Raw genomic sequence first — 24,258 nt, 5'->3', positions numbered from 1 at the left:
ATTGTGAATTTTTATGCATTTACACCACTTATATGAAATGGGGTGGGGTTTAGAAAAAGGGGGCATGATCTGCCACGGCCTGACTAATTTACTACTTTATGCCAGAAACTGATTTATATTATAGCAGAAGTCTTTGCCAGCTCGAACCTGGCGTAGATATTCTTTTCAGGCGCACGGACAGCCAGAATTAGACACAGCTTACTCCAGCTATCTTTATATTAAGACTGGCGTATGAAACGTTTGTCTTAATAAATCTCCCCGAGTGGTCATAAAAGCAGTGTGTGTAAATAAATAATGAAAATAGTCGCTATATATAAGTAGTGCATTCATAATAACTTACTTTGTGGACTGCAGTAGGTTCATGGAAGAACAGGCAAACAAGCAGAAGGTGACTCAGCTGAACGATTTGCACTTAATTTATACAAGATTAGAAAAACTTGGCTGAAACACACATGTCCATGGGTTGTATCAGGTTTTGCATCTCTGTAACTTTACGTGGTCTGCATGTTGTGTCTGAGTTGCTGTGGTTCCTAAAGGCTTCCACTTTACAATAATATCACTTAGTTAATCGTGGGATAGCTAGAAGGGAAGAAATTCCACAAATTGACTTGTTACAACAGTGTCAATGGAACGGAATGAAACACCTGAATTTAATGATTAAAAGGTGTGTCCCAATACTTTTTTCCATATAGTGTAAATAAACATAAGTGCAGCGCACCGAGCTGGCCACTCCTTCTCCGGTACGCCACCTAGGGGAGAAATCAGCACTTATCACAGTATGGCATCCACACAAGTACCACATACTTGGAATACTGTATATACAAAACATAAAAGTAGGCACGTAATGTCCCTATTAAGAGTCTGAACCCTACCCCACACCTTAACATGCCTTATGTCTTTGTGAGAACCACCACTTCTCCATTGTCATCTGGGACTGGGACCTGCTTATTGAGGAGTTCAGTAGGGTTCCCAATTTCCAGACCATCACAATCTGACTTTTGTGACATGACAAACTGACATATTATAGATAGAAATTATACATTCGTTATGGTTAATCAGTTAGTAATGGTGTAATAATTCTGGTAGTGTTGGAGGGTAGGCCAGGTCCACATCTGCGTTCCGTTTTTCCACTGCTCTGCTCCGTCATAGGAGCAGAACAACAAAAATAGCCGAAACTCGGGACCGGTTGCATGCTGAAAACTATTGTCACCCGACGGAACCCATTGACTTGAATAGGTTTCGTCAGGTCTTCGCCATGGTTTCCGGCATTTTGCCGGACATAATAGCGTAGCATGTTGCACTATTTTGTCCGTCAAGAACAATGGAATCTGTGATGGAGGCCCCTAACAGAGCCTCCAATGCAGATGTGAACAGCCCCTTACTCCAGAGCTTAGATTTCTCTTGGTGTTTGGAAAGTTAGAAAATTACGAGACCCGGAAAGGAATTCAGCTCCATCGTCTGTTTCAGTGGCAGCCGCAGCCCTCGATATTCCCTCATGTCATATGAGGCTTTAAAAGGGGAATAAATACTTTCTTGAAAGGCTTCATCAAGTGGGATTTCTGTGAGATGACATGGAAAACATCCCTGATTTCTACTCTCTCCCATGACTTGTTTTTGTCTGTTTGATCCCATTAACTCCATCACTGCCTAAGGCTGAAACGAATGGGGTCAATGAAATCAGACCTCGGCCAAGAGCTTTCCAGCTCCTCACCCATCCTCCTCCTTCTTCTCTTCAGCTGCTGCTTCCTGATGACAGCTTTAAAAGCAACAGGAATTGAGAAAAAACTGAATTCTACTACATATTAAAGCAAATGACTTTATGTTAATGGTTCATTTCTTTATTTTGTATTATGTGTTTGTGTACTCATACATAAAAAGTGTGTTAGGCCCCATGCACACGACCGTGGAATTCATCCGTAATTACAGTCCGTAATTATGGACCGTAATTACGGAACCATTCACTTCTATTGACCACGGACACCTTCTCGTATATTTACGGGAAGGTGCCCATGCCGTAGAAAGGCTCCGCAAAAGATAGGATATGTACTATTTTTTTTATTTTATAGACCGTGCTCCCAAACTTTATAATGGGAGCACGGCCCGCACATGATTACGCGCATGGTCGTGTGCAGGGGGCCTTACTTGTAGATTGATCGGGAGGGGAAAGTTACTTTAAAATGCTGAATACAATCTATACACATTAAGGACATTGCAAAGTTAATCATGATAGATAATTATAATTTTCAAAATTAAATTTTTTGCATCTATACATATCTATATATATGTATATGTATATATATATATATATATATATATATATATATATATATATATATATATATATAGATATAGATATATATATTGATAGATAGATATAGCAGCAATATTTTCATGTACAAATATTGTCACCACTAACACCAGTTCCTGACCCCAGTGGGTAACAAAATCTAATTCCAGACACACACTAGGGACAATTTCGTAGGAAGTCACTTTAAGGGGCTGTGCCAGTATTACATGTTATAGAAATATAATTCAGCATTAAAATTAATTTGCTTTGTAAATTACCCTATGTTACAAATATGCTCCAGTTGCCTTTACTTCATTATAATGGCGCCCCCTGTTGTTAATTCTGTATAGTAATGTGCACGTCCTCCTACTGAGCTGATAGAGGGAGGATGCACATGCTCAGTTCTGCTCTCCAACTGCTACGAGCCAATAGAAAATGTCTTCTCTGCTTGTCCATAAAGAAGTAGGGAAGAAGCTTTTATTCAGAAACACAGCTTCCCTTCCTCAGTTATATAGGGCTGGGCTTTCCCTCTAAAAAAAAAAAATGCAATAGGGGGCATATGTAAAGCTTCTCCTAGAAAGTGGGCAGAGACAGTGAAACAGAATGATGTGCCTATACAAGCTGACAGTGAGGGGGAGGAGCTTCAGTAAAAAGGACAGGCCCCCTGAGCTGCCAGCCTGAAAAACATCTAGCAGAGCAATTGGAGCAATGAATGGGGAGATCTCTGGATCCATGTAAGATACAGGGGTATTTCAGGCTTTCTTAGAAAGAGATTGTCATGCACTATATTATGTCTGATTTTGTTTTTTAATTCTGGGACAACCCTTCTAACCTATCAGTATTTGTTTTGAGTATGGAAAGAAATAGGAGTACCCGAAGGGAACCTATGCAAACACCGGGAGATTATGCAAACAAAGCAGAAGTTGCCCTTCGTTGGATTTGGACCCAGGAACCATATTGTAATGTCGGGGTAGGGAGACAGACATGTGAGCCCTAATCTACCCGCCACTCAGTCCCTGACTACTTGCAACGACCCGCCCTAGGCGACGGGGTACAACTGGGCGACGGTCCCTACACTCAATAGGTGCACGACAGACAAGGGTACAAAGAAGCCGGGGAAATGGGGAAGTTGCCCACGGGAACACCGTGAGCAACAAGCGAGGTGAACGAGCCGAGTCAAACCAGGAGATGAGCGAGGTACAAAAACGCTGAGCAGAAGAGTGGTCAGAAAAGCCAAGGTCAATAACAAGCAGAGGGTAGTAGTTCAAGAAGCTGCAGCAGGGCCAGGAAACCAGCAGAGAAGAATCACAAGCAAAGGAGGAACAGGAAAGGCAGGTATAAATAGACAGAGGGCGGGAGCTAGCTCCGTCTGGCCAGGCTGTGATAGGCTCTCCCACTCCTAAGCCTGCCATCCTGAGTGGTGGAAGATGGAGTCAGTCTCACAGACATAGAAGCAGGTGCAGACTGATTACCTTTGGGTGTTGACACAGAAGCTGTGTCTGGCAGATCCTTTACACATATGCATTGTAAACAACATAACTTGAGCCTGCAATTCAGATTACGCCCCATGCACATAGCAGAGCCGTGTACATGAAGCCTGTACGGCAGTGCCTGAAGGCCGTTTGACTCCCTAGTACATGGCCGTATGGTCTCCTTGTGCTGCCATACAGGCCCCATCGGGTGCCGTATTTACGAAGCTATCCCCTCCAAGAAGCAATACTTCTAGAAGAGAATACATCTGCACAAACATTATGTGAGGGTGTATGGCAAAAAAGAATTCTCTCAGAATCATACAGAATACGATATAAAATACCTCTGTGTGTCTTCGCATGACATCTGAGGCATTCAGGTACAGTAGAGGCCTCATACACCTCTATTTTTTTGTTCACAACTGCACATACTTGTATGGAAAATATTTTATGTGGAGCCACAATACGTCCGTGTGCGTGAGGCCTAACCTGTGAACAGCGTTAATTTTCTTTGATAGTTGGGTAAGGGGCTGTCTAAAGCAATGGTGGATGGCCGCTCTTTCATGCCAGCATAGATAATCTGTGCAACCCTCACCTAAGGCGACAATATTTCCGTATTCACTAGGTGTTGGAGACAGGTGCTTTAACTATATTCCTATATCTCAATAAAAGCCTCAGGTAAAGCTGCTAGATTTTCTTTTCTTATTAAAGTCATTTTTTAGTGATGAGAATGGGAAGGAAAAGTGTAACATGCATAGTGTGCAGGGTTAGGCCCTGCTTCTCAGATATAGCTGCTCCTGCGGCTCACTGCTACATTTGACCATTGCAGGTAAAATATATTTTTCATACAAGGACATCTAGTTGTGAACAAAAAAAAATATCCCCCCTATTTTAATATCGTCAGCCTCCTGACGAAGCCAGTCCGTGGCGAAACGCGCGTCGAGGCGTTCTTGCTCCTGTGTCCCATCTCAGTTGTCTCTCTCTTCCATCATGTCCTTAGGTATGTGTTGCTTTCTTTACCATTAGGCTACCATTGGATGTTGCTGTTACTGCCATTACCTGGCTTGGTTTTCTTCATAGATTTCCTTACATACTGTTAGATTATTGTTCTATATACACCATGCAGTCTCCGTAGCGTCTTTCGGTATATCCATTTTTACAACACATATTTATTATTTTCGCATTATTTATTTATTTTTTATTATTGTGTTATTTGACTTTGGATGTTAGACTCTGAGCTGGGTCAGGTCTGCTAACCCTTTGGTACACTTATCAGTCTACCGTGCTGCTCTCCATGTGTTTGTTTGTATGTTTATCATATTTCATGTGATACCATGTATTGTTATTTATTAATAAAGATCTATATATTCTTTTACAATACGTGACTGTTATATATATATAATATCATTTATTGGGGTGTTTTGTCCCCTGTGCTTAAGTGCTCCTAGGTTGTCTCTATAGTTTTTGGGGGACCCCCTGCTTCTTTCCCTTTTAGAGGTCTCTTGTAGGTTTACTACAAAAAAATATATCTGACAGACAAAATGTATGTGGTAAATGTTCATGTTTAACCCCTTCCCGCAATTTCACGTACAGTTACGTGATGGGAGCTGGTGTTTTCCCGCAATTCCACATAACTGTACGTGAAACAGATGGAGCTGGCTCAGGAGCTGAGCCAGCGACATCACCGCCGGCTGACAGCTGTATGTTACAGCTGGCACCCTGAGGTATCCACCAGGACCGGAGCTAGACTCCGATCCGACCGATTAACCCCTCACATGATGCGTTCAATAGAGATCGCGGGGCCCAAGAGGCTTCCGGTACCATCGGCAAAATGGCGCCGGCTCAGAAGCTGAGCCAGCGTCATCAGCAGTGGGTGTCCACTGTATGTTACAGCGGACATCCCACTGTAAAGGCAGGAACCGGAGCTAGCTCCGACTCCTGCCATTAACCCCTTCAATGCAGCGATTCAATGCAATCGCTGCATCAAAGTGGTTTGTATGAAATCGGCAGCCTGCCATGCGATGGCAAGGCTGGCGACTGTTACTATGGCAACAGGATGCCTAACAATGGCTTCCTATCTGCCATTACGGAAGCCGATTAGGCCCCGCCCGGAGGCGGGGGCCTGATCGGAATGCTGTCAGTGAACAACTGACAGTTCTAATACATTGCACAACATAGGTAGTGCTATGTATTAGAACATCAAACAAATAGTTAGACCTTCAAGTCCCCTAGTGGGACTAAAGAAAAGTGTAAAAAAAAAGTGTAAAAAAAGTAAAAATAAAAGTTGTAAAAAATACAATAAAAGTTTAAAATAATAACACAAAACACAATTGCCCTTTTTCCCTTATCAAGTCATTTATTATTGAAAAAAATAATAAAGCCATACATATTTGGTATCGCTGCGACGGTAACGACCTTAACTATAAAAATATTATGTTATTTATTCCGCACAGTGAACGCCGTAAAAAAAAACCTGAAAAATACTGACATAATTGCTATTTTTTGGTCACTTTGTCTTCCAAAAATTGAAATAAAAACTGATCAAAAAGTCGCATGTACCCAAAAATGGTACCTATAAAAACTATAACTCGTCTCGCTAAAAACAAGCCCTCATACAGCTCCATCGACGAAAAAATTAAAACCGTTATGGCTCTCACAACTTGGCGACAGAAAAAATCCATTCTCTAAACAAAAGTTATTTTATTGTGCAAAAAGTTGTAAAACATAAAAAAGTGCTATAAATTAGGTATCACCGGAATCGGACTGACCCGCAGAATAAAGGTAACATGTAGTTAATAACGCGTGGTGAACGCTGTATAAAAAGAACTAAAAAAAATATGCCAGAATTGCTGTTTTTTGGTCACCTTGCCTCCCAAAAAAAAAAGGATAACAAGTGATCAAAAAGTCGTATGTACCCCAAAATGGTACCAATAAAAACTACAGCTCGTCCCGCAAAAAAAAACAGCCCTCGTACCACTACGTCTATGAAAAAATAAAATTAGTTATGGCTCCAATAAGCCAGGAAAGAAAAATATGCAGTTTTGCCGGCCCGAGGGGAACGTTTCTTCTGTTTCAAGTGGCGAATTATCAAGGACCCTTCAATTAGGGAACCAGGAAAGGGAGGACCCAAACATATCTTCTGGAAGTGAGGGCGCCCGTATTATACCAGGACAACACTTTCCCCGGGAAAATTCCCCAAACTGCAAAGAACCCGAGTGTGGACCAAAAGGGGAATAAGTAAAGACCATTTACTAGTGCGACACCGGCCTGTGCAGAAAGGATTGTGTCACAGCATAACACACATCTATGGATTATTTTATTGTTTTTTTGTACCCCATTATTATACCACCTGACTCTGCCCCTTATATACTCCGCCCGGCTTACATGTGCCCCCACATTATAAACGGAAATACCAGTAAGACTCAAAACAAAACAAAATCCACGCTCCAAAAGCCAAATGGTGCTTCCTCCCTTCTGAAACCTACAGTGTGCCCAAACAGCAGTTTACTTCCACATATATGGCATCGACATCGAGAACCCTTTTAACAATTTTTGGGGTGTGTGTCTCTAGTGGCACAAGCTGGGCGCCACATATTGGCATATCTATGGAAAAAATCCCATTTTCACTCTGCAACTTCGAGTGCACACCAATTTCTGCCAATTACTTGTGGAGTTAATATGCTCACTACACCCCTAGGTGAATACCTTGAGGGGTGTAGTTTCCAAAATGGGGTCACTACTGGGGGGGATCCACTGTTTTGGTCCCACAGGGACTTTGCAAATGCGACATAGCGCCCAGAAACCAATCCAGCAAAATCTGTGCTCCAAAAGCCAAATTGCGCTCCTTCTCTTCTGATCCTTGCCGTGTGCCCAAACAGTAGTTTATGACCACAAATGGGGTATTGCCGTACTCCAGAGAAGTTGCTTTACAAATGTTGGGGTTCTTTTATTCCTTTATTTGTTGAGAAAATGAAAAATGAAAAAATTTGAGCTAAAGCTACATCTTATTGGAAAAAAAGTATATTTTTTTTATCTTCACTGCCCAATTCTAATAAAATCTATGAAACCTCTGTGGGTTCAAAATGCTCACTACACCCCTAGATGGATTCTTCAAGGGGTGTAGTTTCCTAAATGGAGTCACTTTTTTTGGTGTTTTCACTGTTTTGGTCCCTTAGGGGCTTTGCAAATGCGACGTGGTCTCCGCAAACCAGTCCTGCTAAATTTGAGCTCAAAAAGCCAAATGGCGCTCTTTCCCTTCTAAGCCCTGATGTGTGTCCAAACAGCCGTTTATGACCACATGCGGGGTATTGTTTTACGCGGGAGAAATTGCTTTACAAAAGTAGTGGCGCATTTTCTCCTTTTAGTCCATGTGGAAATTAGAAAAAAATTGCTTAACCTAATTTTCTTTGAAAGAATTTTCACTGCCTACTTCCAATAATTTCTGCAAAAAACCTGCGGGGTCAAAATGCTCACTATACCCCTAGATAATTTCCTTAAGGGGTGCAGTTTCCAAAACTGGGTCACTTTTGGGGGATTTCCACTGTTTTGGCCCCGCTAGAGCCTTTCAGACCCGACATGGTGCCTAAAATATTTTCTAATAAAAAGGAGGCCCCAAACTCCACTAGGTGCTCCTTTGTTTCTGAGGCCTGTGCTTCAGTCCATTATCACACTAGGGCCACATGTGGGGTATTTCTAAAAACTGCAGAATCTGGGCAATAGATATTGAGTTGCATTTCTCTGGTAAAACTTTCTGTGTTACAAAAAAAATAGATGAAAAATGAATTTCTGCAAAAAACAAAAAGAAATTTGAAAATTTCACATCTACTTTGCCTTAATTTCTGTGAAACATCTAAAGGGTTAAGAAACTTTGTAAATACTGTTTTGAATACTTTGAGGGGTGACGTTTTTAAAATGGGGTGACTTATCGAGTGTTTCTAATATATAAGGCCCTAAAATCCAATTCACAACTGAACTGGTCCCTGGAAAAATAGCCTTTTGAAATTTTCTTGAAAATGTGAGAAATTGCTGCTAAAGTTCTAAGCCTTGTGATGTCATAGAAAAATAAAAGGATGTTCAAAAAACAATGCCAATCTAAAGTAGACATATGGGTGATTTTAATTAGCAACAATTTTGTGTGGTATTACTAGTAATCTGTCTTACAAGCAGATACATATAAATTTAGAAAAATGCAAATTTTTCGCAAAATTTTGGTGTTTTTCACAATTAAATACTTAATGTATCGAGCAAATTTTGCCAATAACCTAAAGTCCAATGTGTCACAAGAAAACAATCTCAGAATCGCTTGGATAGGTAAAAGCATTCCAAAGTTATTACCACATAAATTGAAACATGTCAGATTTGAAAAAATTGGCTGTGTCCTGAAGGCCAAAACAGGCTGCGTCCTGAAAGGGTTAATGAACCTATCATTTTCAGGGTAGGAACACACACAACGTATTCAGTGCTGATACACTGCGTTAAGCTGTGCAGCGTATCCGCCCTGAACACCGCAGGGAATGCCGTCCGGAAAACGGCACCACATTGTGGTGCGTTTTTCCGGCTGAATTTCCGCAGCAAAGCGACGCCGGAAAAACCACCAAACAACTTTCATACATACCCCCTCCCTCTTCTCGGCGCGTAGTCCGGCCTCCTGGGATGACGTTGCAGGCCATGTGAAGCTTTTTTTTTTACTCGTACTGTGATTCCACTGCAAATATTGCAACACACACTGCTTTGTTGCAGCTTTAAGCATCCCATTGAATTCAATGGGTAAACCCGCAACAGAAGAGTTGCGTATCCGCAGAATTGGCATGCAGCGGTTGAAGTAACCGCGCCGCAGGTCAATTTATGTGCGGACATTTCGGCGGATATTTACCCATACTGTAATATGCTGCAGATTTAACTTACAATTCCTTGTAGTGATGTCTGTACTGATAGAATAAACTTAGGCAGGACTTTCCCACATGTCTGTTTTAGTAAATACTTGAGTTCCCATAAAATAACAATGCTGGATCATCTTTTCTTAGAACTCTGCATTGTGCCATTCCTCTGTTATTCCTCATGGAAATGTATGAATTTGGAAAGGCCGTTTACAGAAAACGTAAGGGGTAAGCATAGGTGTTTGTTTTTTTTCCGCTTGTTTTCTGCATGTGGACATTCTGGCCAAAAAACTGTACCACAATTTGGTGTGGTTTTTCAGCCGGTACACCCTGCGGCCGCTAAGGAGGATACCCTGTATACGTTTATGGAGCATATCCGTCCTGTGTGAACATACCCTTATACTACTATACCTTCACGTGGAAGATCTTAACTATGTGTCTCAAAATAATTATGTGAAAAATCGGATACCTTATGTAGAGTGTTTAGAGTCAAAGATGATGCAATAGGTTGCAAATCTAAATCAATAATTTGATTTAGAGTTCTCTTCCTTTCATTCACTTTGTATTTTGTTAATTGATAAATAAAAAAATATTAACACTTCTATTTTTGAAAGCATTCTAAGGGCTTATTTACACGAGAGTGTTAAACGTCCGTGGGACGGCCGTTGAAACACCGGCCGTCCCACGGACCTATGTAATTCAATGTGGCCGTTCACACAGCCGTTGTTTAACCAGTTCAGGACCGGGCTATTTTGCGCCTTCAGGACCAGACACCGTTTAGCCATTTTTAGCACGTGTTAGTTAAATGGCTATAACTTTTTTATTTGTTGTGCTAACGACGTGATTTTTGCGACGTTTTTTCCGTAGACAATGCAGGTTTCTTTTTTTTATCATTTTTATACACACCTTTTTTGCAATTTTAGAATTTTTATTCATAAAGTTTGAAAATAATAGTAAAAAAATAATCTTTTTTACGTTTCAGCAATTTTTTTTGGGTAATAACATAGCTTTACCCTAAAATAGACCTTTTATTTGTGATCGTCATTGTCTACCGTAAATTTTAATAAATTACATGTCTATATTAGGGGAATTGGGTCGGCGCTAGCGTTACAACGATTGGCGGGGGGGAACGTTTTTTTTTGGGGTGGGTATTTTATGTGTGTTTATTATTTCATTATTTTTTGCACTTTACTTTATTATTTTTGTATTACTATGGTCTGTCCCTCAAAGGTCAAAAAAGACCTTTGGGGAACTTTATATATTTTTTTTCTTTCTTTTACACCATCTTTTCCACTGTAACTGGAGCTGCACAGCAGCCCCAGTTACAGGGGAAATCAGCCCTCTCATAGTGACGATTGTCACTAACTGGACTGTGCTGGGTGTAGTAAGATCCAGCAGCAGTCTGTCACTAACGGCACCCGGCGATCATGTAACCAGTCACATGATCATCGGGAGGAATAGAGATAGCGCCGCTACTGCGGTCTCTATTCCTATACACAGCGTTCATTGAGCGCTGTGTAAAAAGACATCGGAGAAGACAGAAGCAGCGAAAGCTGCTTCTATTTTCTCCACAGGGTCCCCGGCAGTCACTGACAGCCGGAGACCCGACATTCAGCTGCCCGATCGCGCGGGCAGCAAGTTAAAACCCGAGCCGTAAAAAGTCTATGGCTCGGGTTTTAAGGACCCTGACCGCTGGCCGTAAAAATACAGCCAGCGGTCGGGAACCAGTTAAATGGACCGGGTGAAGGGTCCGTGAGAAAATAGGACATGTCAATTCTTTTCGCGCATCACGCATCCCTCCATGGACTCTCAACTATGGGGGATGTGTGACATCGCGTCCCGCAGCGCTGAGCACGGATGCACCTCGGACGTGAAAAATGGCAGTTTTTCACGTCCGAGATGCGCAGCGTTCGTGTGAATCAGGCCTAACTTTATAGCAATTTTCCACAACTGCCTAAAACTTTTGCACAGTACTGTATATAAATATTTCCTGCTGCTTACATAGCACCGACATATTCTGCAGCACTGTACAGAGATTCACATAGTTCAGGAGCACCTTCCTCCCGGGATCCAGCAGCAGTCCGATGAAGGACTATAGATCAGAAACATTGCTACTCTTGTAACTTGCTTCTATGAAATCAATAAACAGCATGCAATGTCAATCAGCTGCTTCAAGGGCCAGCAGGATATTGTCGTGTATTAAAAGAGGCATGGACTCACGGGACAGGGATGTAATATGACCACTTTACAAAGCATTAGTGAGGCCTCATCTAGAATATGCAGATCAGTTCTGGGCTCCAGTTCATAGAAAGGATGCCCTGGAGTTAGAAAAAAATACAAAGAAGAGCAACGAAGCTAATAAGGGGCATGGAGAATCTAAGTAATGAGGAAAGATTAAGAGAATTAAACCTATTTAGCCTTGAAAAAAGACAACTAAGAGGGGGGAGGGGGACACATGATTAACTTATATAAATATATGAATGGCACATACAAAAAATATGGTGAAATCCTGTTCCATGTAAAACCCCCTAAAAAAAACAAGTGGGCACTCCCTCTGTCTGGAGAAAAAAAACTTCTTTACTGTAAGAACTGTGAATCTATGGAATAGTCACCGCAGGAGCCGTCACAGCAGGGACAGTAGATGGCTTTAAAAAAGGCTTAGATAATTTCCTAGAACAAAAAAATATCAGCTCCTATGTGTAGAAATGTTTTACTTCCCCTTTCCCATCCCATGGTTGAACTTGATGGACATGTGTCTTTTTTCAACCGTACAAACTATGTAACTGTGTATTAAAGGACAGATGTCGCGAAAAAAAAAAAATGTTATAAAATAAATTTGCTTTTAGTGTGTTATTAAAATAAATGTTATTTATTTGTTTTACTTTTTTCTTACTTTTACTTCACTATGGGGGCTGGCATTTTTTTTCATCTCTGTATGTGTCGATTAACGACACATACAGAGATGGAATACGGCACATACATCCCCATAGAGAATGCGAACGGGAGTTGTTCCATTCACTATAGTGTACGCATGCACCGCTCCCACAGTCCAAAAGGAAGGTCTTCGGCTGAGCGACATCCGGCGCCATTTTCATGTGGACAGGAAGCCGCGGCCGGACAGTAAGATGACTACTTCCGGTCGCGGCTTCCGGACATATGTTCAGAAGCAAGGACTAGGAGCAGACGGAGCGGTGGCAGCGGCAGGAGCAGGTAAGTTATGTTTGTGTATGTTAGTGTTTTACTGTGTGATTACCACTGTATGTAAGCCTACTACACTGTGCATTCGCTCAAAAAATGGCGGCACACAGTGTAGGAGGTTTGAACATTCCACTCCCTCCTTTCTCCTGCCACTAGCCAGGATAAAGGAGGGGGGATTGTTTGAGCACACTAGAGCGAGTGTGTCTTCTCCAATTTTGCAGCATAAAGCAATGTGGTAGCTTTACCACATGCCAATGCTGCAATTTTGGGAATTGCTCCCTCTAGTGACCAGCACATGGAAATGTTATAAATTAGAATCTAATTTATAATATTTCCTGACTTGTGAAAAAATTAAAAAAATTAGAACAATGTGTAATCATGTATATACTAACTGTTTAACTAAAAAAATAAAAATACATTTCTAGCGACACATTCCCTTTAAGTTACATCAAAGCCTGTAGTGCCGTTCTACATTCAGAAGTTGCTGTACAGGGATTGTCATTGTAAAGGATCTGCCAGACACAGCTTCTGTGTCGACGCCCGTGGGTAATCAGTCTGCACCTGCTCCTAAGTCTGAGAGAGTGACACGATCTTCTACCAGTCAGGCTGGGAGGCTGAGGAGTGGGAGAGCCTATAACAGCCTGGCCAGACGGAGCTAGCCCCCACCCTCTGTCTATTTATACCTGCATTTCCTGCTTGTCCTTTGCCTGTGATTCTTTTCTGTTTCCTGGCTCTGCTGATCCTGCTATGATTATTGACCTTGCTTAATTTTTGACCCTGGCTTTACTGGCTACGCTCCTTTTCTGCAATTTGTACCTCGTGCACTCCTGGTTTGACTCGGCCCGTTCACTACTCTTGTTGCTCACTGTGTTGCCGTGGGCAACTGCCCCATTTCCCTTAGCTTCTGTGTACCCTTGTATGTTTGTCTGTCGTGCACTTATTGAGCGTAGGGACCGTCGCCCAGTTGTACGCCGTCACCTAGGACGGGCCGTTGCAAGTAGGCAGGGACTGAGTGGCGGGTAGATTAGGGTTCACCTGTCTGTCTCCCTACCCCGTCATTACATAATCACAGGCCCATATACCTTTTCTACCCTGGTCCCTGACACAACTATGGACCCCCTTGAGACCCTGGCTCAGAAAATGCAGGGCCTCTCCCTAAAGGTCCAAGCCCTGGCTCAGAGGGGCAACCAGCCTGACGCTACCATGGTAGTGCCCCTCACCTCACCTCTTGAACCCCACCTCAAGTTGCCTGACCGGTTCTACAGGGGAACGGAAGACTTTTTTCTCCTTTCAGGAGAGTTGTAGGCTCTGTTTAAAGCCCCACTCCTCAGGTTCTGAGAGCCAGTGAGTGGGTATAATTATGTCCCGGCTCCAGGACGGGCCCCAAGAATGGGCCTTCTCCTTGGCTCCTGACGCCCCTGAACTTTCCTCTCTTGATCTTTTTTTTCCGCTCTTGGGCTCATATATGACGAGACTGACAAGACTGCCTTTGTCGAGAGTCAGGTGTGACCTTACGTCAGGGTAAGAGACCCGTTGAGGAGTACTGTTCTGACTTTAGGAAGTGGTGTGTAGCTTCTCGGTGGAATGACCCTGCCTTGAGGTGCCAGTTTAGATTGGGTCTGTGGAACGCCCTGATAGACCTGTTAGTTAGCTATCCCTCTTCTGACTCCCTAGATCAGGTTATGGCTTTAGCGGTACGTCTTGACCGACGTCTCAGGGAACGACGACTGGAACGTTTTTGTGCCTTCCCCTCTGACCCCCCCATGATGGCTCCTGAGGTTCCGTTGCTTCATTCTTCCATGGAAAACTCGGATGAACCTATGCAACTCGGGGCCTCCGTGTCTCCCCAACAACGTAGAGAGTTCCGCAGGAAGAATGGTCTCTGCTTCTACTGTGGGGATGACAAGTATCAAGTGAACAACTGTCCTAGGCGTAAGAATAAGAAGCCGGTAGAACTTCCGCGCCTAAGTGACCATCGGGGAGGTCATTTGGGCGCACAGGTATTTCCCGTATATATGAAACCTAGCAAGATCTTGCTTCCCTTTCAGGTCTCTTTTGAGGGTAGGTCTGCCACCGGCAGTGCCTTCGTGGATTCAGGGTCTTCTGCTAATATTATGTCTGTGGAATTTGCTATGTCTCTAGCTATGCCATTGATTGACTTGCCTAAACCTGTCCCGGTAGTGGGTATCGACTCCACTCCTCTTGCTAATGGTTATTTTACACAGTATACCCCAGTTTTTGAACTCCTTGTTGGCTCCATGCATTTGGAGCAGTGCTCTGTACTGGTGATGCAGGGATTATCGTCCGATTTGGTTTTAGGCCTTCCCTGGTTGCAGATGCATAATTCCACATTTAACTGGAATACTGGGGATCTTACCAAATGGGGTAATGAATGCATGACGTCATGTTTTTCTGTTAATTTTATCTCTCTCCCTGAGGAGGTGAACACTCTACCTGAGTTTATTCAGGACTTCGCTGATGTTTTTTCTAAAAAGGCCTCCGAAGTGTTACCTCCTCATAGAGAATTCGATTGCGCAATCGATTTGGTACCAGGAGCTAAGCTCCCTAAGGGTAGGATATTTAATCTCTCTTGTCCCGAACGTGAAGCCATGAGAGAGTATATCCAGGAATGCCTGGCCAAGGGTTACATTCGCCCCTCTACTTCTCCGGTAGGTGCTGGCTTCTTCTTCGTAGGGAAGAAGGATGGTGGTCTTAGGCCGTGCATTGACTACCGAAACTTGAATAAGGTCACTGTAAGGAACCAGTATCCCCTTCCTTTGATTCCTGATCTCTTCAATCAGGTTCAGGGGGCCCAATGGTTCTCTAAGTTTGATCTACGGGGGGCTTATAACCTTATCCGCATCAAAGAGGGGGATGAGTGGAAGACTGAGTTTAACACGCCCGAAGGTCATTTAGAATACCCCGTCATGACCTTTGGGTTGTGTAATGCTCCCGCGGTCTTCCAGAATTTCATAAATGAGATTTTAAGAGACTACCTGGGGGTATTTCTTGTAGTGTACCTTGATGACATACTTGTGTTTTCCAAGGACTGGTCCTCCCACATTGAGCATGTCAGGAATGTGCTCCAGGCCCTTTGGGAAAACAAACTGTTTGCTAAAACCGAAAAATGTGTGTTTGGGGTGCAGGAGATACCATTTTTCGGTCAAATCCTCACTCCTCATGAATTCCGCATGGACCCCGCCAAGGTCCAGGCTGTGGCGGAATGGGTCCAACCTGCCTCCCTGAAAGCGTTACAGTGCTTCCTGGGGTTCGCTAATTATTACAGGAGATTTATTGCTAACTTCCCGGTCATCGCTAAGCCTCTTACGGATCTCACTCGCAAAGGTGCTGACCTTCTCCACTGGCCTCCAGGCTTTTGATGTCCTTAAGAAGTGCTTTATCTCGGCCCCTGTGCTGATTCAGCCTAACCAAATGGAGCCATTCATTGTGGAGGTTGACGCCTCCGAGGTGGAAGTGGGTGCTGTCTTGTCCCAGGGTACCAGGTCCCTCACCCATCGACGTCCCTGTGCCTACTTCTCCAGGAAGTTCTCGCCCACTGAGAGTAACTATGATATTGGCAACCGCGAACTCTTAGCCATTAAATGGGCATTTGAAGAGTGGCGCCACTTCCTGGAGGGGGCTAGGCACCAGGTAACGGTCCTTACCGACCACAAGAATCTGGTTTTCTTAGAATCTGCCCGGAGGCTAAACCCGAGACAAGCTCGATGGGCGTTATTTTTTACTAGATTCAAGTTTTTGGTCACCTATAGGGCTGGGTCTAAAAATATTAAGGCTGATGCACTGTCGCGTAGCTTCACGGCCAGTCCTCCTTCGGAGGAAGATCCTGCATATGTTTTGCCTCCAGGTATAATCATTTCCTCTGTTGATTCTGACTTAGTCTCCGAAATTGCGGCTGATCAAGGTTCAGCTCCCGGGAACCTTCCTGAGAACAAGCTGTTTGTTCCCCTGCAATTCCGGCTAAGGGTACTCAGGGAAAATCATGACTCTGCACTATCTGGCCATCCAGGCATCCTGGGTACCAAGCATCTCATTGCCAGAAACTATTGGTGGCCTGGGTTGCTTAAAGACGTTAAGGCCTACGTCGCCGCTTGTGAAGTTTGTGCTAGGTCCAAGACTCCCAGGTCCCGAGCAGCGGGCTTACTACGTTCTTTGCCCATTCCCCAGAGACCTTGGACCCATATCTCCATGGATTTTATCACCGATTTGCCTCCATCTCAAGGCAAGTCGGTGGTGTGGGTTGTAGTAGACCGTTTCAGTAAGATGTGCCACTTTGTGCCCCTCAAGAAACTACCCAATGCTAAGACGTTAGCTACCTTGTTTGTCAAACACATCCTGCGTCTCCATGGGTGTAGCGCCCATGGCCGCGGGCCATCGGGTTCACTCACCTCCCGACGCCCGCAGCCATGGATCTGTGAGCGCTGGCCTCCGTCTCCCTCCTAGGAGATGCCAGCGCTCACTTCCTCTCCGTCCGTCCGGGTCCCGTAGGGTGCGCGCGCACGCTTGCGCCCGCTCTTAAAGGGCCAGCGCGCGCACATGAAAACAATGATCATTAACCCACATGATTCCCTGCTCTATAAGAATGCCCCAGCCCTTCTGATCCTTGCCTGAGCGTTGTTAGTCTTTCCCTGTCTGTCTCGCAAATGGTCCCTTAGTGTCTCCCGTTCCAGTTGTTACCCGTGCCCTGTTACCGTTCCTGTATTCCACATTGTTCCTGTGCCTACCCGTGTTCAAGTGCCATCTGCTACGTCAAGTGCCATCTGCCACGTCAAGTGCCATCTGCCACGTCAAGTACCATCTGCCACGTCAAGTGCCATCCGCTCATCGGATACTGCCCGCCACGTCTGGCGCCACTTTCCGCACCTGCCTCCATCCGTGCTGAAGCCACAGTCACCGTCCGGACTATTTCAGGTACCTAAGCATTACTGTCTGCTATCTTACTTTTACATAGACTGTGACCTGGTCAGCTGCCTCCCCGCTACGGCGGAGCGGCCTAGTGGGTCCACAAACCCAGTGTCCGTGACAGTACGCTCAGGCCATGGAACCCGCTGGCCAGCCAAAGACCCCAGTACAGAAGATTCAGACAGAGATGCATGACCTTCGCACTCGTCAGGATCAACTCCTTGAGGCGGTGAATTCTATTCTGGGCCGCCTGGATCTACTCGCTGTTCCACCCCCGGTTCTTCCTCCAGAAGCTGTTGCCGTGCCACTGCCTGTTGCTCCCCCTGTTTGTTCCGGATCCTCAGTTCCTCTGCCTCTTCCTCCTCGCTACGACGGTGATCCCAGAGCATGCAGAGGATTTCTTAATCAATGCACGGTGCATTTTAGGCTACGGCCTCATCTCTTCCCCTCCGAGGAGGCTAAAGTAGCGTTCATTATCTCCCTCCTTGCTGGCAAGGCCCTTGCATGGGCAAACCCAATCTTGGAGCAACAAGGACCAGTATCCGCGGACCTAGCCTTGTTCCTGCAGTTCTTTCGTGCCGTGTTCGAGGAGCCGGGTCGAACATCCTCTGCCGCAGCCACTCTGTTGACCCTCAAGCAAGAAGGCTCCACAGTAGGGGAGTATGCGATCTCCTTCCGTACCCTAGCAGCCGAGCTGGCATGGAACAATGAGGCACTGGTGGCGACCTTCTGGCAGGGACTGTCCTCTCACATCAAGGACAAACTGGCAGCCCGCGACCCTCCTTCTACCTTGGATGCCCTCATCCTGTTAGCCACCCGGGTTGATATGAGAATCCGGGAGCGCTCTCAAGCGGTTCGTCAGGAGAGCCGTTCCCACAGACCAGCACCTCCTGCCCAGAGACCACAATTGTCCACTCCTAGTGCGCTACCTGAGGAACCTATGCAGGTAGACAGAGTCCGGTTATCTGAACAGGAGAAGCAGCGAAGACGCTCCTCTGGACTTTGCATGTATTGCGGCCTCAAGGGTCATTTTGTGCGTCAATGCCCACAGAAACCGGGAAACTCCAGGACCTAGGGTTGGTTGGAGAGGCAACTCTAGGTGGAACGTCTCCAAACGTTAAAACCTCTTCCAAATTATCGATACCTGTGGCCATCGTCACCGGTCAGGCATCACATCCTTCCTCCGCCTATCTTGACTCTGGAGCGGCTGTTAATTTTATCCACCAAGATCTAGTGGATCGGTTTCAGCTACCCACAGTCGGTCTGGAGAGACCCCTGGCAGTTGCCTCTGTGAATGGTCTACCGCTGCCTGATCCAATCATGCTCATCACTGAGCCAGTGACATTACGGGTCGGAGCTCTTCACTCAGAACAGATCTCCTTCCTGGTACTACCCAAGGCTATCAATCCTATCCTGCTGGGTCTGCCATGGCTCCGTCTACACACCCCGACACTCGACTGGAGAAGTTCTTCAATGGGGTTCCAGATGCCATAGCCATTGCCTGTCACAAGTCCGTCCTGTTGTGCCCCCTCTGCCTCAGTCACTCTCCGATCTACCTTCTCAGTATGCCAGTTTTGCGGATGTCTTCTGCAAACGAGAGGCTGAGACGTTGCCTCCACATCGGAGTTATGACTGTCCCATTGAACTGGTTCCCAATGCTTCTCTTCCCCGTGGACGAGTATATCCTCTCTCCTTGCCAGAGACGTTATCAATGTCAGCCTATATCAAGGAGAACTTGGAGAGGGGTTTTATTCGAAAATCTTCCTCCCCGGCCGGGGCAGGATTCATCTTCGTTAAAAAGAAAGATGGATCTCTCCGACCCTGCATTGACTACCGTGGTCTCAATCAGATCACGGTCAAGGACAAATACCCGTTGCCACTCTTTTTCGAGCTGTTTGATCGCATACGAGGAGCCAACATTTTTTCCAAGCTAGATCTGCGGGGGGCCTATAATCTAATCCGTATTCGCCGGGGTGACGAATGGAAGACGGCATTTAACACCCGCGATGGGCACTACGAATACCGAGTGATGCCCTTCGGACTGTGTAACGCTCCCGCAGTATTTCAGGAGTTCGTTAATGACATCTTCCGAGATCTCCTCTATACGTGTGTTGTAGTTTATCTCAATGATATTCTAATCTTCTCCCCAGATCTGATGACCCATCGGAGGCATGTTCGTCAAGTTCTTCTGCGACTAAGAGAGAATCGCTTGTATGCCAAGTTAGAGAAATGCACATTTGAAAAGAGGTCTCTGCCCTTCCTGGGCTATGTCATCTCGGATCAAGGCCTTAAGATGGACCCTGAGAAGTTAAAGTCTGTCCTGGAATGGCCACGTTCTCAAGGCCTAAGGGCCATACAGCGGTTCCTGGGTTTTGCCAATTTCTACCGGCAGTTTATTCCGAACTTTTCTTCTCTGACGGCCCCCATCTCTACCCTTACCAAGAAGGGTGTGAACGCCAAGGTGTGGACTCCGAAGGCAGAGTCCGCATTCATTAGCCTCAAGAAAGCCTTCACTTCAGCTTCGATCCTCCATCACCCTGACATATCTCGGCAGTTCTCACTGGAAGTGGACGCTTCCTCTATTGGTGCAGGCGCACTTCTGTTCCAGAGGAGCTCCAAAGGAAAGGCAGTAGTGTGTGGCTACTACTCAAGACTGTTTTCCTCTGCTCAGCGCAATTATTCCATTGGAGATCAGGAGCTACTGGCTATCAAATTGGCCCTGGAGGAGTGGAGACATCTTCTGGAGGGCGCTGCTCACCCCATCCTGATCTTCACCGACCACAAGAATCTCACTTACCTTCAGTCCGCTCAAAGACTGAATCCTCATCAAGCCAGGTGGTCACTGTTCTTCACCCGTTTCCAATTTCTGCTCCACTACCGTCCCGCGGACAAGAACGTGAGGGCCGATGCCCTGTCCAGATCATTCGAAACGGAAGACATGGTGGAGTCCCTTTAGACGATCATAGACCCATCCTGCGTTGTCACCGCCAATCCTCTGCCGCTTAGAAATATCCCTCCAGGGAGAACTTTTGTTCGGCTGGCTGACAGAAAAATAATTCTCCGCTGGGGACACAGTTCTAAACTGGCTGGGCACGCTGGTGTCCGTAAAACCCAAGACCTGGTCGCTCGTCACTTCTGGTGGCCCACGCTACCTAAAGATGTTCTGGACTTTGTCTCTGCTTGCACGGTGTGTGCCTCTAACAAGGTGGCTCACAGCAAGCCTGCCGGCCTGCTTCAACCCCTGCCTGTACCCAGTGCCCCCTGGCAGCACATCGCTATGGACTTCGTCACGGACCTTCCTCTCTCAGCAGGATGCAACACCATCTGGGTGGTGGTGGACCGGTTCTCTAAGATGGCACATTTTATCCCGCTAACCGGCCTACCCTCTGCTCCTCGACTGGCAAGCTTCTTCATTCAGCACATCTTCCGCTTGCATGGCTTGACTCTTCACATTGTGTCCGACCGGGGGGGGTTCAGTTTACCTCCAAGTTCTGGAGAGCCCTCTGTAAACTCCTGGATGTGAGTTTGGACTTTTCCTCTGCCTATCACCCCCAGTCCAATGGGCAAGTTGAAAGGATCAACCAGATCATGGAAAATTACCTCCACCACTTCATCTCTTCACAGCACGATAACTGGGTACAGCTTCTACCATGGGCGGAGTTTTCATATAATAACCACACAAGTGAGTCCACCACTTCCACTCCGTTTCACATCGTGTACAGTCAACATCCCAGAGTTCCTCTTCCAGTGTCGACTTCTTCGCAGGTACCCGCTGCTGACTCTGCATATGGGGACTTCCTGCAAATCTGGCAACAGACCCGGTCCTCTATTTTGCTGGCGGTAGATCGCATGAAGCGTAAGGCAGATACCAAAAGAAGAGAGCCGCCTCAGTATCTTCCTGGGACTAAAGTCTGGCTGTCCTCTCGAAACATTCGCTTGAGGGTGCCTTCATACAAGTTTGCTCCCAGGTTCCTTGGTCCCTTCGAGATCCTGCAACAAATTAACCCTGTTTCCTATAAGCTGCGGCTGCCCCCTACCCTCAGAATCCCTAACTCCTTCCATGTGTCCCTCCTGAAACCAGTGGTCCTGAACCGCTACAGCAAGACCTCTAGTTCCACAGTTGCTTCCAGCGGTCCTTCTGATGTATTCAAGGTAAAGGAGATCCTGAACCACAAGAGGGTAGGAGGAAGGACTTTCTATCTGGTGGACTGGAGAGGGATTGGTCCCGAGGAGAGGTCCTGGGAGCCAGAAGAGAACCTCAGTGCTCCTGCTCTTATTAAAAAGTTCCTCTCTCACTCTGGTCCCAAGAAGAGGGGGTGTAAGAGGGGGGATACTGTAGCGCCCATGGCCGCGGGCCATCGGGTTCACTCACCTCCCGACGCCCGCAGCCATGGATCTGTGAGCGCTGGCCTCCTCCCTCCTAGGAGATGCCAGCGCTCACTTCCGCTCCGTCCGGCCGGGTCCCGTAGGGTGCGCGCGCACGCTCGCGCCCGCTCTTAAAAGGCCAGCGCGCGCACATGAAAACAATGATCATTAACCCACGATTCCCTGCTCTATAAGAATGCCCCAGCCCTTCTGATCCTTGCCTGAGCGTTGTTAGTCTTTCCCTGTCTGTCTCACAAATAGTCCCTTAAAGAGGCTCTGTCACCAGATTTTGCAACCCCTAACTACTATTGCAGCAGATAGGCGCTGCAATGTAGATTACAGTAACGTTTTTATTTTTAAAAAACGAGCATTTTTGGCCAAGTTATGACCATTTTTGTAGTTATGCAAATGAGGCTTGCAAAAGTCCAAGTGGGTGTGTTAAAAAGTAAAAGTTGGCGTGTATTATGTGCGTACATCGTGGCGTTTTTACTACTTTTACTAGCTGGGCGTTTTGACGAGAAGTATCATCCACTTCTCTTCAGAACACCCAGCTTCTGGCAGTACAGACACAGCGTGTTCTCGAGAGATCACGCTGTGTCGTCACTCACAGGTCCTGCATCGTGTCAGACGAGCGAGGACACATCGGCACCAGAGGCTACAGTTGATTCTGCAGCAGCATCAGCGTTTGCAGGTAAGTAGCTACATCGACTTACCTGCAAATGCCGATGCTGCTGCAGAATCAACTGTAGCCTCTGGTGCCGATGTGTCCTCGCTCGTCTGACACGATGCAGGACCTGTGAGTGACGACACAGCGTGATCTCTCGAGAACACGGCTGTGTCTGCACTGTCAGAAGCTGGGCGTTCTGAAGAGAAGTGGATGATACTTCTCGTCAGAACGCCCAGCTAGTAAAAGAAGTAAAAACGCCACGATGTACGCACATAATACACGCCCAGTTGGACTTTTACTTTTAAACACACCCACTTGGACTTTTGCAAGCCTCATTTGCATAACTACAAAAATGGTCATAACTTGGGAAAAAATGCTCGTTTTTAAAAAATAAAAACGTTACTGTAATCTACATTGCAGCGCCGATCTGCTGCAATAGCAGATAGGGGTTGCAAAATCTGGTGACAGAGCCTCTTTAATGTCTCCCGTTCCAGTTGTTACCCGTGCCCTGTTACCGTTCCTGTATTCCGCATTGTTCCTGTGCCTACCCGTGTTCAAGTGCCATCTGCCACGTCAAGTGCCATCTGCCACGTCAAGTGCCATCTGCCACGTCAAGTGTCATCTGCCACGTCAAGTGCCATCTGCCACGTCAAGTGCCATCTGCCACGTCAAGTACCATCTGCCACGTCAAGTGCCATCTGCTCATCGGATACTGCCCGCCACGTCTGGCGCCACTTTCCGCACCTGCCTCCATCCGTGCTGAAGCCACAGTCACCGTCCGGACTATTTCAGGTACCTAAGCATTACTGTCTGCTATCTTACTTTCACATAGACTGTGACCTGGTCAGCTGCCTCCCAGCTACGGCGGAGCGGCCTAGTGGGTCCACAAACCCAGTGTCCGTGACAATGGGGTTCCTGTCAATATTGTTTCTGACAGAGGTGTACAATTTGTTTCATTGTTTTGGAGAGCCTTCTGTAAAAAGTTGGAGATTGATCTGTCCTTCTCCTCGGCCTTCCATTCTGAAACTAATGGCCAAACTGAGAGGACTAATCAGTCTCTAGAACAATATTTAAGGTGTTTTATCTCTGACTGTCAATATGATTGGGTCTCCTTCATTTCCCTCGCCGAATTTTCCCTTAATAACCGGGTCAGTAACTCGTCAGGGGTCTCCCCCTTTTTCTGTAATTTTGGGTTTAATCCACGGTTCTCCTCCGTTTCACCTGGTAGTTCCAACAATCCCGAGGTAGATGTCGTTCATCAGGAACTGTGCACAGTCTGGGCCCAGGTTCAGAAGAACCTAGAGGCGTCCCAGAGCATACAAAAGACTCAGGCAGATAGAAGACGTTCTGTTAACCCCTTGTTTGTGGACGGGGATCTGGTGTGGCTATCTTCTAAAAATTTGCGCCTTAAAGTCCCGTCCAAAAAATTTGCTCCCCGATATATAGGGCCGTACAAGGTCATTGAAGTCCTTAACC

General features: G+C 45.9%; 1 long non-coding RNA gene across 1 annotated transcript in view; it reads right to left on the bottom strand.

Annotated features, from left to right (window-relative positions):
* Nucleotides 1-414: 414 nt before the first annotated feature.
* The window catches only part of LOC142699055 (uncharacterized), a 35,946-nt gene continuing 12,102 nt past the window's right edge, over nt 415-24,258 (bottom strand). The window contains exon 3 of the long non-coding RNA XR_012865955.1: nt 415-749. This is a non-coding gene — a long non-coding RNA (uncharacterized LOC142699055). The remainder of the gene's footprint in view (nt 750-24,258) is intronic.

The sequence above is a fragment of the Rhinoderma darwinii genome, unplaced genomic scaffold (genome assembly GCF_050947455.1).
Source record: "Rhinoderma darwinii isolate aRhiDar2 unplaced genomic scaffold, aRhiDar2.hap1 Scaffold_121, whole genome shotgun sequence".
In the NCBI taxonomy this organism is placed as follows: domain Eukaryota; kingdom Metazoa; phylum Chordata; class Amphibia; order Anura; family Rhinodermatidae; genus Rhinoderma; species Rhinoderma darwinii.
Note: the sequence above shows the minus strand (reverse complement) of the source record. Positions and strands in the feature narration are given on the sequence as shown.